The sequence below is a fragment of the Schistocerca piceifrons genome, chromosome 7, assembly GCF_021461385.2.
Source record: "Schistocerca piceifrons isolate TAMUIC-IGC-003096 chromosome 7, iqSchPice1.1, whole genome shotgun sequence".
Classification (NCBI taxonomy): domain Eukaryota; kingdom Metazoa; phylum Arthropoda; class Insecta; order Orthoptera; family Acrididae; genus Schistocerca; species Schistocerca piceifrons.
In genome coordinates, this window is record NC_060144.1 from 75051592 (window position 1) to 75067160 (window position 15569).

The window sequence follows — 15569 nt, forward strand, 5'->3', positions numbered from 1 at the left end:
CCAGGGAAATTTGAGTCGCTCACCACTTAAAACAAACACGAGTCAGCCATTCACCCTGTTAACACATAACGAATGTCTCCCTAAAATCTTAGGGAAGAAGTTGGTTATGTCACGAAGTCTTAAGGCTCTAGCCACATTCTTTTGAACATCACATAAAACAGAGGACGGCAGATCTATCGGAAACCCTGCCACTGCCGTCTGGTTCGAAAATAAAATACAGTTCAGTGAAATGTGGCGCACAGTTATCTGCACGCCACAAGCACGGCACACTGGAGGGTCCTCTCAACAGAGCAAGAAGCCACGTTTCATTGGGCTGTGGCGGATGCGAAGACGAGTAGGGACGGTTTCATCCCGCCCGCATGGACGGTAAACCTCGGTAACGAGGCGATAGGATGCAGGGTGATACCACACTAACTTAAGAGGATCACCACACGCATCCTTGACAGTTACATCCGTCCTTCCGTTAACTGCAATACCCATGTATCTAGGCACTCCCGTCTTTGCAAATGGAGAGGGGCGGCCTGGGTATCATGGCCTATTTATCGGCCGGATACAGGAGTTTTAGATACGGAAGGATACTAAGGGAGTCGGAGCAGACGAGGATTTGAGCAGACACGTCACATCTCATCTGCTACAGCGCCCTCAATACAATTCGGCATCAAAGTCAGAGAAGTCAGGAGAAAACCGAAGCTTGACGAAACGATCAGGGAAAACAATGGAACAGCCAACGTGCGGCGGCGCGGTTTCTTCCATCCCTTTACGACGGACCTGCACCTACCTGTGAACATTGTCTCAGCAGATCATCAGTAGGGATGCCGAGCGAAACCTACTGTACTTCGACGTGAACGAGGCTGCTATTAAAGTCACTAAATCTACGTTTCGGGAGAAAGTTTTCACACGAAATGAAAGGTTGAAAAATTTTTCTTAATTAATATATTCTGAAAATTAGGTGAACAAGTATCACTGCCAAGCCCGTGCTAATCTTAACGCAGTCAGTCAATATCCCTTTCACTCACGTTAGCAAGTTTATGGTGTTGCATTTCCCGAAAACGTAATATCTACAAAAATACTTTTTTTTGTTGTTGTTGAGAATGCTCGCCAAATATTAAGTCTGTCGGTACCTAATGCTGTCACAGATTTTAGCCACCGACCTGCTCAATACGCCACGCAGAATTTATGTTTTTTCTCGTCACAAAATTCACTTAAAAATTCCAAAATTTCTACACACCCATCGGAATAATTATGCCGCCACTGTTCCACACTTTTGATGTATGAAACACAGTTAGATCTGGCAACTTATCATTTCCATCGGGACTACTACTACACACGTCCACACTGTTTCATGGCTAGGCTCCGACTCCTCTCTAGAATAAGTCTTCTCTATCAGCAGAAAAAGGCGCGCGAAGAATATTGCTTTACCATTGGTCAGTTTACTCAACAGCCAATAGCAAATCAACATTCTCCCGCGTCGGTCCGCGCTTTTCATCAATAACCAATCGCACGTTCAAGTGGCTCTGAGCACTATGGGACTTAACGTCTGAGATCATCAGTCCGCTAGAACATAGAACTACTTAAACCTAACTAACCTAAGGACATCACACACATCCATGGCCGAGGCAGGATTCGAACCTGCGACCGTAGTGTAACAAATCGCAAAATAGTAAACCTAACGACTGCACTTTTTACCGACGTACTTATCTAATATGAAGTTTTGTTTATGCATGAAGTTATTTACTATTGTTATTTATACCTGAATTAACTTTCCCTTTACCATAAACTTACTTTACAAATCTATTCTACAAAAATCCGATTTGTCCACATCCATACTTCTTCGAAATGTTCCCACACTAAATCCCACTACATAACTTGTTAAACAATTATCTTCATATTAACCTTAAACCACACTCACGCATCATTGATACTGCTAAAACACATTTTACCTACACGAAAAGACAAAATGACACTTTATGAAAATACTAGAACAGTTTATGAGAAACATTCTATTATTTTAGTGCACTCTAGTGGGCACAATCGAAACTAAATCAGTCCGCTATCCAATATTGTCCTCTATCGGCTGATACATAAACTACGTGCGCGTCCAGTCTCGCGTCACCCTCTATCACTATCCAGCTCTGAGACACATCTCCCACTTAAGCGCCTCCGAGGCAGGATCGCTATACCGCGCTACGCCCCAAACGGAGTCCCCCTCTTTTAAGACCCATCCGTGAATACAGCTAGTCTGGTGCTCATTAAAATTACTGTTAATATCGTATTAAAAACACAAGCAGGACTGCAATCTCTCGTGCACTGCACCAAATATAAATTTATTCTGGGACACTGCGGTAACACAGTGGCATCATATGATTTAATGACTTAATACCTCCTACGTGATAAAAGTCTCCATGAAATTTGATAAACATGGATAAATACGGAACTCGGGCTTCATGATGTCACATACTCCAGTTCTGTTAGTGTGTCTGAAATAAGAATGTGTTCTCAAATGCGTGGCTAAAGATAGTTGTAGAGGAAGAAGCCATAGGGCCAATAACGGAGCAGCAGAACAGGAACCCTTCTGGGCTCTAATGCGGCTACTGGGACCATTTGGGGCGGTCGGATAGGCTCCCATCAGGGTTCAGGCAGAGCACTGCCTCCTGCGCCGCCAATCAGCGAGCAGCGACGCGACGTCGCAGACAGCGCGGCTGGGGGACGAGGGCGCTGGTCGCTGGGCTCTGGACCAGTCGGTGACGGCGGCGCGGGCGGCGGCCGACGATGCATTACGGGACATCAAAGTTTCACGGCGCGGACGCCGGGGGCAGATTTCCCCGGGGGGCGAGAAATAAGCTGGTTTCCAGCTGGAAGCCGGCAGGCAGGTGCGCCGGCCTTGTCCGAGGCGCGCGCGCCGCGTCCAAACAAGGTTTTGGGCCCCCTGTGGCGCGTGGTCTGCCGGACCCGCTCGCTACTTCCACTCTGTACCGCTGCTTCTCGGTCGAAAGCGAGCAAAGTGGCGCAGCGGCGGTACACGGGACGTTCTTAAGGCCCCTCACACGCTCCAGCAGCGCTGCCACTTACTCTTCAAACGTCGGCCGGAACATCGGCAGCTGGATGGACTGAACGTAGTACAATGATGTTTGGTTTGTAGGGCGCTCAGCTGCTCAGTCATCAGCACACATACAGAGTCCGAATCTAATTTTTCCGCAGTCTCATCTAGCCACTGAGTCATGATGATGATAATGCTGATGATAATGGCAACACAAACACTCAGTCCCTTGGCAGAGAAAGTCCCCAACCCGACCGGGGATCGAACCTCGGACCCCGTGATCCAGAGGCAGCAAGGCTACCCACTAGACCACGAGCTGAGGACAAATGCAGTATACACACTGTCCAGTCACACTAATACAACCACCTGTGAAAAGCCCCAGTAATCCTCTTTTCCAGAGCGGACCGCTGCGAGACACTCAGGAAAAGAGTCAATGAGATTTGGGGAGATACCGACAGGGATATGAAGCCATTAACGAAGCTGCGCTTGGTTTCTCGATTGAGGATCCGCAGCGCTCACGGCCTGTGTGACATCTTTCTTCAAAATTCCACTGCTTCTAAGGACTACATTTCAATTGGTAGATGACAATGATTTAATAGCCACTACTGGAAAACTGTCTCCTGTCATCAAGATCTGATAGCTCAGCATTTCTATATTTTCCTTATTATGCATCTTATAATTGTGTATATCACTCCTGTTGCTGCCTGTTTCATAATTTTCCTTCATGTATATGAGACAGCTGAAGATAGACTGACTGTAAATTGTGATGACTCCTAGGCATGTGAAGATGAGTTTTCGCTGGTCCAGTTTCCTGCTTGATGTTATGATCATTGTTGCTTTTTTTTGGAGTAATAGTAATATCTTGCAGCCTGCACACCTATCCCATAGTAACAGACAATAGCTGACCTGGTTATGAAGCAGTGCCATCAGCAGATATCAATCAGTGTCATTAGTGTCAGTTTTTGTAGAGAGAGTTCATCACAGGTGCTGTGTGTTCATGCCGAATAAGTTTGCTATCCACCACAAAACTCATAGGTTTCACAGCCCCTATGTAGTTCCAGTCTCCTTTCTCACCAATTTTTGCATTTTTTCTTCATTGATTTTTATATTATTTATAAAAAATCACTCCTTTGTCACATCATATGAAACGTCTGGCCATTTTTTAGCCTTGCTAAGATTGATGCCTTTCAATTACAAAGTTGAGTTATCTGCAAATTACAAGAATTGTCTATGAGAGCTTAAATGATTTGGATCTACATTCAGATCTAAGACTGCATCTGTAATTTTTTTTTTCACAATGCCAAAAAAATATTTGTCAAAGTCATCTGGACCACATAAACTTAAAGAAGAGAAAGGTTTCTTTCTGTGTGCATTCATCATGTCTGAGGCTGCCTTGCATACACTGTGATTTCCTTCAGTCAACCTATCATTGCTTTTCTTCTTCATTTCTTCTGCATACTTTCTATAAATTCGTTGTGCTGGTGAATAGTTTACTGTAAAATATTACCTTTAAACTAGGATCTGTTGATACTTTGAATATGTAGACACTTTACTTATCCAGAAGATAACAGGGAATGAAACTGTGAAATATATATATATATATATATATATATATATATATATATATATATATATATATATATATATATAAGTACCCTGGTATTCAAAGCAACTAACAGACCACACTTCAGAGTAGAAAATCTGCCAAACTGAAGCTCTTGTTTGGTTTTATGATGATTATTCAACATACTAACTGCATCTGCTGCTTGTAAACGGCCAAACTAGAGCACGTGGTGCATTCCGAATCAAACTGTTGTGCTGCTTTGTAGAAAGCGCACGAAAGAACAGATATTCTTGCAGAAATTGATACATCATTAAATAAGGAAACTGTTAAAATAAATCCTATTGCTTTGCCGTGGTGGACCAAAAGGGTCATTGATTACCAAACACGTGGCACAAAATCGCCACACAAAGCCAAAAGCAACTTCCACGAAATATAAGATTAAAAATCATACTCGCTCCACATGCTTCAGTTAGGCTGAAGTTCTTGAGTATTTCAACAGTTAAACATAACGAAGTCCCAGCTCAACCTGCTTCCTATCACCTGAAACCCCGCTTAAGAGCCACGATCCGTGCTCACCAAACGTTCACCGAAGAGTGCCGCTTCCTCTTTCGAGATTACCTTGCTCCCCGTGCAGCGGAAGCTACCAGAGGGGCAGCCCTCCGTCATCAACCTCACACACAAAAACAGCCTTCGACACAGCCTTCGACTACGATGGGTAAACCTCTCTGTTCAGGTATTGGTCATCCTGTGCTCTACTTCGAATGAGAAGCAACGTCGTCTGCTCCCAGCAGACGATGACCAACTCAGCGTTTCCCACAAAACAAAACCGAAACCCCACATTAAAACACGCATACATAATATTCAATAGGCCTTATTTGAGTGCTCAGTCTTCCTGGAAGAGTTCATGAACTGAGCTAAAATCAGTTAGTAAAGTGAGTAAGTTGCACCGAATTCGACAAGCGTCTTATGAAACGACTTCACAGAGATGTTTCAGAAGATAGCACTGATGGAGGGTAGAGGTCTGAAGTGTTAGCGTAGGCTAACGATCTGTACATGTTCGACTTGGAGACTGAATATTATTCATGATAATATACCTTTGTACTAGATGTCAATGACGGTTTATATTCGTGTCTGAACTGGATGTCACATTATCAAGGTAAAAAAAAAAAATGCATTATTCGGTTTGCAACAAAATCTTTCCTTTGTAACCACATGCCTATTGGTAGTTAGTGGCTTTAGTAATTAGAATCTTTTATTTAGATGGCAGTATTGACGCTCGCTGTATTGCAGTAGTTTGCGTAATGAAGACTTTTGTGAGGCAAGTGCTTAATGAAATGTATAGGTTATTGTTAAGATTTCTTTTTAGTCAGGGCCATTCTTTTGAATTACTTATTTGAAGTCAGGTTGTAATTTTTTGAGCATTCAGATTGCCTTGCGCTAGAATATTGTGGGTCAGTGTTGACATGATAAGAAAAAGTAAAGGGAAAGTAGGGTTAGTACGTTCAGTTTTACTCAGCTGTTTCAGAATCAGATAACGTAGATGTTTCATTTTCTCAGTCATTCAGCAATTTAAGTACAGACAGATTCATTTAAGCTGGCCGCTGTGGCCGAGCGGTTCTAGGCTCTTCAGTGTGGAACCGCGCGACCGCTACCGTCGCAGGTTCGAATCCTGCCTCGGGCATGGGTGTGTGTGATCTCCTTAGGCTAGTTAAGTTTAAGTAGTTCTAAGTCTAGGGGACTGATGACCTCAGATGTTAAGTCCCATAGTGCTCGAGCCATTTGGACCATTCACTTAAATAAAGAAGTTTCACCTCTTCCACTGCTTGAATATCGCGCATTAGGTCCAGCATTTTCAGCCATGACAACAGTAACTTCTTCAACAATTTATGGCTCAGTTGTTCGTCGGCCTCTCGCTGGAGCATTTCCCAGATCGCCAAGTAATTTGAACGTTCGAATCATGTTATTCGACGTCGATACTCGGGAAGAACAGCAGCACTGTCTCTGTTGTTTCGATAAAACAGCTTTACGAGTTAAGCCCTGCTCATCTTGACCAGATCCATGTAAATTGTCTGTAACTGTAATGTACACTAAAGCTTGTGTTTCAGCCATGCGTCGCTATGTCAGAAACACTCCTAACACTACTAACTACAGAAAATCCAACAGTTCACAGTCTAAACATCACTCCTATAAACCTAGGTCCCTTTAAGGTAAGTAGTTTTCCGTCTACACTGGCTATAGTGGCGAAAGTTTAATTACAACCAACCAGTACTTGCAGCGACGAGAGCAGACACGGAGACGAGCACAGAAACTTCTCAGCCAACATTAACGAGACTAACGGCGAAAGTAATGGTAGCAGATCAGGCGATAATGGACAAACATAAAATAAGAACTAAGTATATTATCACCAGACTGCCACAAAACAAGTATTCATTAGAGAGTACTATTAGATTGAAACACAAAGGTATAAATATAGGACAGCACACTCTGACGTGTAGAGTAACATATCCTAGAGATACAACAGGGCTGTCTGGTGGTGAGAGGGCCAAATAATTGCTGAGGCCCTCGCCGTTGGGTTACAGGTAGCGAGTAGCAGGAGCGACAGGCTCAACGTCTTTCAGAGGTAGTCCCTCCTAGACAGCGTCGATGGTTGCATTCTATTAACCTAAACTCGTTTTTTATCTGCCTATTTCTACACCTTACTAATAAATAGTTATTAATATCAACCATTTCCTCTCCTCTTTCAGTTTTATAGTGCCAAGTACAGTACTAGTCATTAAAATTGCTACACCACGAAGATGACATGCTACAGGCGCGAAATTTGACCAACAGGAAGAATATGCTGTGATATGCAAATGATTAGCATTTCAGAGCATTCACACAAGGTTGGCGCCGGTGGGGACACCTACAACGTGCTGAAATGAGAAAAGTTTCCAACCGATTTCTCATACACAAACAGCAGTTCACCGACGTTGCCTGGTGAAACGTTGTTGTGTTGCCTCGTGTAAGGAGGAGAAATGCGTACCATCACGTTTCCGACTTTGATAAAGGTCCGATTGTAGCCTATCGTACCGCAACATTGCTGCTCGCGTTCGTAGAGATCCAATGACTGTTGGCAAAATATTGAATCGGTGAGTTCAGCAGGGTAACACGGAACGCCGTGCTGGATCCCAACGGCCTTGTATCACTAGCAGTCGAGATGACAGGCATGGCCGTAACGGTTCGTGCAGCCACGTCTCGATCCCTGAATCAAGACATGGAGACGTTTGCAAGACAACAACCATCTGCACGAACAGTTAGACGACGTTTGCAGCAGCATGGACTATCAGCTCGGAGACTATGGCTGCGGTTACCCTAGACGCTGCATCACAGACAGGAGCGCCTGCGATGGTGTACCCGACGACGAACCTGGGTGCACGAATGGCAAAACGTCATTTTTGCGGATGAATCCAGGTTCTGTTTACAGCATCTTGATGGTCGCATCCGTGTTTGGCGACGTCGCGGTGAACGCACATTGGAAGCGTGTATTCGTCATCACCATACTGGCGTATCACCCGGCGTGATGGTATGGGGTGCCATTGGTTACACGTCTCTGTCACCTCTTGTTCGCATTGACGGCACTTTGAACAGTGGTCGTTACATTTTAGGTGTGTCACGACCCGTGGCTCTACCCTTCATTCGATCCCAGCGAAACCCTACATTTCAGCAGGATAATGCACGACCGCATGTTGCATGTCTTGTACGGACCTTTCTGGATACAGAAAACGTTCGACTGTTGCCCTGGCCAGCACATTCTCCAGATCTCTCACCAACTGAAAACGTCTGGTCAGTGGTGGCCGAGGAACTGGCTTTTCACAATACGCGAGTCACTACTCTTGATGAACTGTGGTGCCGCGTTGAAGCTGCATGGGCAGCTGTACTTGTACACGCCATCCAAGCTGTGTTTGATTCAATGCCCAGGCGTATCAAGGCCGTTACTGCGGCCAGAGGTGCTTGTTCTGGGTACTGATTTCTCAGGATCTATGCACCCAAATTGCGTGAAAATGTAATCAGATGTCAGTTCTAGTATAATATATTTGTCCAGTGAATACCCGTTTATCATCTGCATTTCTTCTTTGTGTAGCAATTTTAATGGCCAGTAGTGTATTTAAAGCTTCCACTCCGTTAAAACTTCGTTAAAAATGGGCGATGCCAAATAAATTTCATACTCACAGAGGTCCAGCGAGGGCAATAATTATAGTATGGAAGCGGAACTTGATAGATTTTCTTGATGATCTTTCACTTACCTTTCTCCAACCGACGCTGCTGCCAACAATAACTATGTCCGTCCTACCAGAGGGAGTACTGTGTCGAAGAGGACAGCGGACAGCAATATGATTTCATGCTCTCAGTACGTGTTCGGGTGGACAGTGGTTAAAATCTCAGTCCAGTCATCAAAATTATGATTACCGTGGTTTCTCTAAATTGCAGGGATAGTACCTTTGAGAGGACTCGATCTGTTTCTGTACCTATGCTTCCGCCATACCACCTTATGCACTGTCCCCATTGAAACAGTCGTCGACGGCATGTGAAACGTTAATGTGTCTTCCTTCAATGCCGTGTAAAAGTCAGCGTTCCCGTCTTACAATCAGACCAGTATTCATTTTGTTTCATAGTTAATAGCGAAATCTGACACGGATGAAATAATGCGATGGCAAAAGAAAGAAAGTTTCCAATAAACAAAGCTTTACAAGTGACTCGTTTGCGAGACAGCGACGAATGTCCCATTACGAGCCATCACTACATGCAGTAGGCTATTAGGGACTACCGTACTTGGTACAAATGTATATTAGATTTAAACTTTCCCCTTAAGTGCCCCTTTGACCGTGCTCAAATTTCACCCATGTCCTACCAAATCAAAAACTACAATACCACTTCCCTACGTTACATGTTACAACTCACGATACACTGAGGTGACAAACGTCGTGGGATGCCTCCTAATGTCGTGTCGGACCTCCTTTTGCACGGCGTAGTGCAGAAACTCGACGTGGAATGCACTCAACAAGTCTTTGGAAGTCCCCTGCAGGGGTATTGGCCGTGCTGCCTCTATAGCCGTCCATAATTGCGAAAGAGTTGCCCCATTAATTTTCATAGGGATTCATATCGGGCTATCTGGGTGTCCAAATCATTCTTTCGAATTGTCTAGAAAGTTCTTCGAACGAACCGCGAGCTATAGTGACCGTGTACATTGTTTATTGTCGTGCACAAATTCCGTCGTTGTTTGGGAACCTGTAGCCCATAAATGGCTACAAATGGTCTCCAAGTAGTCGAACATAACAAAAGACGCAGTTCAGTCTATGTAAACACAGCACCACCGTTGTGGAACCACCACCAGCTTGCAGTGTGCCTTGTTGGCAACTTGGGTCCGTGGCTTTGTGCGGTCTGCGCCACAATCGAACCCTCAAAAAAAATGGCTCTGAGAACTATGGGACTTAACATCTGAGGTCATCAGTACCCTAGAACTTAGAACTACTTAAACTTAATTAACCTAAGGACATCACACACATCCATGCCCGAGGCAGGATTCGAACCTGCGACCGTAGCGGCGGCGCGGCTCCAGACTGAAGCGCCTAGAAGCGCTCGGCCACACCGGCCGGCCAATCGAACCCTACCATCAGCTCTTATCAACGGAAATCGGAAGTAATCTGAGCTGATCACGGTTTTCCAGTCGTCTAAGGTGCAACAGTGCCACTAAAGCAGAGTTATTAAACACGGTTTTCAGAAAATCCTTCACCAAAGAAGACGAAGTAAATATTCCTGAATTCCAATCAAGAACATCTGCCAAGATCAGAAACATAGAAGTAGATATCCTCGGTGTAACAAAGCAGCTTAAATCACTTAATAAAGGCAAGGCCTCCGATCCAGATTGTATACCAGTCAGGTTCCTCTCAATAGTAAGCTGATAAAATAGCTCCATATTTAGCAATTATATACAACAGCTCACTCACAGAAAGATCCGCACCTAAATACTGGAAAATTGCTCAAGTCACACCATTACCCAAAAAAGGAAGTAGGAGTAATCCGCTGAATTACAGGGCTATATCACTAACGTCGATTTTCAGTAGGTTTTTAGAACATGTACTGTATTCGAAAGTTATGAAGTACCTCGAAGAAAACGATTTATTGACATATAGTCAGCACGGTTTCAGAAAACATCGTTCTTGTGAAACACAATTAGTTCTCTATACTCATGAAGTAGTAAGTGCTATCGACAGGGGATGTCAAATTGATTCCATATTTTTAGATTTCCAGAAGGCTTTCGACACCGTTCCTCACAAGCGTCTTCTAACCAAACTGCGTGCCTACGAAGTATCGCCTCAGTTGGGCGACTGGATTCGTGATTTCCCGTCAGAAAGGTCACAGTTCGTAGTAATAGACGGAAAGTCATCGAGTGAAACAGAAGTAATATCCGGCGTTCCCCAAGGAAGTGTTATAGGCCCTCTATTGCTCCTGATATATATTAATAACATAGGGGACAATCTGAGCAGCCGTCTTAGGTTGTTTGTAGATGATGCTGTCATTTACATTCTTGTAAAGTCATCACATGATCAAAACAACTTGCAAAATGATTTAGATAAAATATCTGTATGGTGCGAAAAGTGGCAATTGACCCTGAATAAAGAAAAGTGTGAAGTTATTCACACGAGTCCTAAAAGAAATCAGCTAAATTTGGATAACGCGGTAAGTCACGCAAATCTGAGGGCTGTAAATTCCACTAAATACTTAGGGATTACAATTACAAATAACCTAAATTGGAACGATCACATAGATAATACTGTGGGTAGAGCAAACCAAAGACTGCGATTCACTGGCAGAACACCTGAAAGGTGCTTACACTAAGCTTGTCCGCCCTGTTACGGAGTATTGCAGTGCGGTGTGGGATCCGCATCAGGTTTGACTGACGGATGACATCGAAAACGTACACGGAAGGGCAGCTCGTTTTGTATTATCGCGAAATAGGGGAGAGAGTGTCACAGACATGATACGTGAATTGGATTGGCAATCATTAAAACAAAGGCGTTTTTCGTTGCGGCGGGATCTTCTCATGAAATTTCAATCACCAGTTTTCTCCTCCGATGGCGAAAACAGTCTGTTGGCACACACCGACATAGGGAGAAATGATCATCACGATAAAATTAGAGAACAGTTTAAGTGCTCGTTTTTCCCGGGTGTCGTTCGAGAGTGGAACGGTAGAGAGACAGCTTGAAGGTGGTTCATTGAACCCTCTGCCAGGCACTTTATTGTGAATAGCAGAGTAATCACGTAGATGTAGATGTAGATGCAACCGACATGGTCGCGAGCGCAGGAGGAGCGCTGCAGGCGCCATGCTGTTAGCATGGGCACTAGCGTCTGTCGTCTCCTATCATAGCCTCTTAACTTCACGTTTCGCCGTACTGTCCTACACGATACGTTCGTCGTACGTTCCACATATATTACTGTTGTTATTTCTAGCGTTGTTGCTTGTCTGTTAGCACTGACAACTCTACGCAAACTCCGCTGTCTTGGTCGTTAAGTGAAGGCCGTTGCCCACCGCGTTGTCCGTGGTGCGAAGTAATTCCTAAAATTCGGTAATCTCGGCACACTCTTGACGCTATGGACCTCGGAAAACTGAATTCTCTAACGGTCCAAAGCGTCTAGCTCCAAATAAAACTCCACGTTCACAGTCTGTTAATTCCCATCGTGAGCCTATAATGACGTCAGGAACCTTTTCGCAGGATTCACCTGAGTGCAAGTGACAGATCCGCCTATGCACGGCCCTTTTATCCCTTGTGTAGGCAAAGCTTCCGCCATGTGTACACGTGCGTATTTTTATTCCACGACTTTTGTCACCTCAAAGTGCTTTCGTAACCGTTAAGAGAGGAGCTACACATATCGTCCTTGAATTTGGAGGTAGTAGTCTAGTACAGTTGGCTGCTTCAGTCCTTGATTGAGGTCAGGCGACTTTGGCAGCTACAGTACGAGCCGAAAGTAGCCCATATCGCATGTTAGATACCATGAGCAACCAGCTGCGAAAGTGCCCCATCAATCATCCATCATATTTCCCATCCAAATCTCAGGACTGCCAATTGAAGCTAATTAGACGTGGAGTTAATCCAAAATTTTACTTTCCGAATAGATTTATACCAACTGCAACAATGTTTTTTGTGAAGTAGAGAGAACTCCATCAGATCCAAAATGCCTTTTCCTTCCCTTATTATGTCACCAATAAGCGAAGACCTGAACCGTTCCCACATACCTGGTCCATCATATACTCTGTTGTGCGTGACCGAAACGAGACATTGTGATTCAGAGAGTAGCCAGTAGCCGTTTGTCGGCTACTGCAGTTTCGTCCGATGACCCAGTTCTGCCAATACCTGCAGGGTAAGTAGAAAGGGACAGGTCTAGCTAGATCATTGGAGCTCACAACGATTTTGGTAAGCATACATTGTGTATGAACGAGCTGGGCTCCACGTGTAAGGTAGAACAAAAGAAACTTGGTTATCAGACAAGTGTAGTAGCGGATTCATTCTATAAACAGAACTGTAAGAACCTCAACTTTGTGTTTTAATTCGTCTGCGAGTTTTGGAAAAATACTTTGTGTATGTTCCTGACCTATATAAACGACATGGGACACAATCTGAGTAGCCGTATTAGATATTTTGCAGATGATGCTGTCATTTACCGTCTTGTAAAGTCATCAGATGACCGAAACTACTTCCAAAATGATTTAGATATGATATTTGTATGGTGCGAAAAGTGGCAATTGAGCCTGAATAAAGAAAAGAGTGAAGTTATGCACATGAGTACTAAAAGAAATCAGCTAAATTTAGATTGCGCGATAAGTCACACAAATCTGAATGCTGTAAATTCAGTTAAATGCTTAGGGATTACGATTACAAATAACCTGAATTGGAACGATCACATAGATAATATTGCGGGTAGAGCAAACCAAAGGCTGCAATTCATTGGCAGAACACTTAGAAGGTGCAACAGGTCTACTAAAGAGACTGCTCACACCACGCTTGTGCGCCTTATTCTGGAGTATTGCTGTGCGGTGTGGGATCCGTATCAGGTGGGACTGACGGATGACATCGAAAAATTACAAAGAAGGGAAGCCCGTTTTGTATTATCGCGAAATAAGGGAGATAGTGTCACAGACATGATACGTGAATTGGAGTGGCAATTCATTAAAACAAAGGCGTTTTTCGTTGCGACAGTATCTTCTCATGAAATTTCAATCACCAGTTTTCTCCTCCGATTGCGAAAACACTCTGTTGGCACCCACCTACATAGGGAGAAATGATCATCACGATAAAATAAGAGAAATCAGGGCCCGCAAAGAAAAATTTAAGTGCTCGTGTTTTTCCGAGTGCCGTTCGAGAGTGGAACGGCAGAGAGATAAGCTTGAAGGTGGTTCATTGAACCCTCTGCCAGGCACTTTATTGTGAGTACCAGAGTAATCACGTAGACGTAGATGAATGAGCTGGGCTCCACATGTGAGGTAGAACAACGGAGACTTGGTTGCCCCAACCGGTATAGTAGTGCGTTCATTCTAAATACATACAATAAACTTTATGACATCTAATTGGAAGAGCGGTTGGTTTGAATTTCAATTCGTTCGCGTCTTTGCAACATGAAAGTAAATTTCTTTGTATAGCTACCCTGCCAAGTGGTTGGTGGTTGAATCCACCTCATTGTAAATGCGTGCATCTTCAGAGAGTGAGTATTGTGTGAAACATTTTAAATGTTATCGAATTTTAGGTAGTAAATCTATGCCTTTTTCCTGAGGAATTCTAGATTCCAACTACGTATAAACAGAGTAAAAATATACTGCATTAATCAAGCAAACTATAGCATGGAATACATTTTCTCAGCTAAATTGTTTGGTGTTTAGACAGTTAACCAGTTTATAGCATTTTCGAGATTTGTGGTACTTGATTACATTTAAATCACCTTCTCATGAAATTTTCGATAAACACCCACGCTTTTAGCGTTTGTCGATCATTTGTATGATGCACATCTTTTTGCAGATTTCAACGAAACTGTAATATGCCTTATAGCTTATGCTTCCACGTGTTGATCTTACACTCAGCAGAATACTTTCTGGTAAATAGTCACTGGATTTTGGGGTAGTTCCGGTAGTAGTAATACGATAGCCATTAAGGTTGTTGCAGAATTCCCGAATTCCTGTTCTATTTGACCATCCTATCGACCCCAAAACAGTAAATTTGATGCATTAAGATCATATACTGAAGCGCCAAAGAAACTAGTATAGGCATGTGTATTCAAATACAGAGATATGTAAACGGGCACAATACGGCGCTGCGGTCGGCAACGCATATACACTCCTGGAAATTGAAATAAGAACACCGTGAATTCATTGTCCCAGGAAGGGGAAACTTTATTGACACATTCCTGGGGTCAGATACATCACATGATCACACTGACAGAACCACAGGCACATAGACACAGGCAACAGAGCATGCACAATGTCGGCACTAGTACAGTGTATATCCACCTTTCGCAGCAATGCAGGCTGCTATTCTCCCATGGAGACGATCGTAGAGATGCTGGATGTAGTCCTGTGGAACGGCTTGCCATGCCATTTCCACCTGGCGCCTCAGTTGGACCAGCGTTCGTGCTGGACGTGCAGACCGCGTGAGACGACGCTTCATCCAGTCCCAAACATGCTCAATGGGGGACAGATCCGGAGATCTTGCTGGCCAGGGTAGTTGACTTACACCTTCTAGAGCACGTTGGGTGGCACGGGATACATTCGGACGTGCATTGTCCTGTTGGAACAGCAAGTTCCCTTGCCGGTCTAGGAATGGTAGAACGATAGGTTCGATGACGGTTTGGATGTACCGTGCACTATTCAGTGTCCCCTCGACGATCACCAGTGGTGTACGGCCAGTGTAGGAGATCGCTCCCCACACCATGATGCCGAGTGTT